This window comes from Hordeum vulgare, chromosome 4H (genome assembly GCF_904849725.1).
Source record: "Hordeum vulgare subsp. vulgare chromosome 4H, MorexV3_pseudomolecules_assembly, whole genome shotgun sequence".
Lineage (NCBI taxonomy): Eukaryota > Viridiplantae > Streptophyta > Magnoliopsida > Poales > Poaceae > Hordeum > Hordeum vulgare.
Genome location: NC_058521.1, coordinates 77,535,744 through 77,537,490, shown reverse-complemented (window position 1 = coordinate 77,537,490; position 1,747 = coordinate 77,535,744).

Sequence of the window (1,747 nt, the reverse complement as noted above, 5' to 3'; positions counted from 1 at the left end):
TGGTAAGTCGCCCCCGCGCTCTTAAGCCCAAACGGCGTGGACACATAACAGAAAGCTCCGAACGGGGTTATGAAGGATGTCTTGTCCTGATCCGCCACCACCATTTTTATCTGGTGATATCTGGAATAGTCGTCCAACAAACACATACGTTCGCAACCCGTCGTCGAATCTATAATCTGATCAATGCGGGGAAGGGCGAACGGATCCTTCGGGCAGGCTCTATTAAGGTCCGTGAAATCAATGCACATGTGGAAAGTGTCGTTCTTCTAGAGTACCAAGACCGGGTTAGCCAGTCATTCTGGGTGAAAAACCTCGATGATGAACCCGGCAGCGAGGAGCCGGGCTACTTCTTCTCTAATCGCCTTATGGCGCTCTTCGTTAAACCTGCGACGGTACTGCCGTACCGGCTTAACTTTCGGGTCAGTATTGAGATGGTGCTGAGCAAATTCTATCGGGCTGCCCGGCATGTCAGAAGGTTTCCATGCAAAGATGTCCCGATTCTCACAGATGAATTCGATGACCGCGCTTTCCTATTTGGGGTCAAGGCCCGCCCCGATAGTGAACTTCTTGGTGGAGACGCCTGGCATAAAATCAATGACTTTGGTGTCGTCCGCTGGCTTGAACTTGAGAGGCGGCTCAGAATTGATAGTTGGCCTTTTGAGCAGCGTCATGTCTGCTGGGTCAACGTGGGATTGGTGAAACTTAAGTTCCTCGGCCGCACAAGCTGACTCGGCATAAGCCGCATCTCCTTCTTCGCACTCTTGGCCTATTTTCCTGTCGCCGTGGACAGTGATGGGACCCTTGGGTCCAGGCATCTTGAGCTTGATATAAACATAGCACGGGCGGGCCATGAACTTGGCGTAAGCTGGTCGTCCAAACAGCGCATGGTAGGGGCTCTTGATCTTGACCACCTCGAACAACAGACACTCGCTCCTGTAGTTTGATTCCGTGCCAAAAGACACATTAAGCTTGACCCGCCCAATGGGGTATGCCGACTTACCAGGCACAATGCCGTGGAAAACCGTGGATGATGGAATCAGGTCCTTCTCGAGGAGATTCATCCGCCGGAAAGTGTCAAAGTACATGATGTTGATGATGCTTCCCCCGTCCATAAGAACTTTGGAGAGGGTGTACCCCCGACTTGGGGAGCCACGACTAGGGCTAAGTCGCCGGGATTGTTGACTCGGGGCGGATAGTCTTCCCGGCTCCATGTTATGGGTTGCTCTGACCAGTGAAGGTGCCGAGGGAGAGCCGGCTCAGCTACGAAAGTTCTGTGCTTTACCTTGCGGTCCCGTTTACAGGTGTTAGTGGTGAACACGTGGTACTGCCCGCTGTTCAACTGTTTGGGGTTGTTTTGGAACCCGTCCCGGTCCTCCTTCCGCTGGGGGTCTCCTTGCGGGGGGGGGGGGGGTTGTTGGAATATTCCCGGTGGGAGGTATTGCTGGTTATGAACTTGGTATTGACCGACATTGTGTTGCGACCCGCCCTGTGGTCCTTGGTTGGGGAAACCCCCGAATGTGACCTGTGCGACCCGGACGGGCCGGGCTGCTCTTGCCGCTGGCCCTGGTCGCTGCCTTGGCTCCTTTTGAGCGCCTCGGCCCGGAACTCTTGCATCACATAGCAATCCTCCCATGAGTGAGTCGCCGGCCCATCGGCTGTGGCGTGCTGCGGGCATGGGCCTTTAAGCATTTCATGGTAGTTACGCGGTTTCTTCCCAGTGAAGCCCCGTTTCTTCTGACGCGGGTTT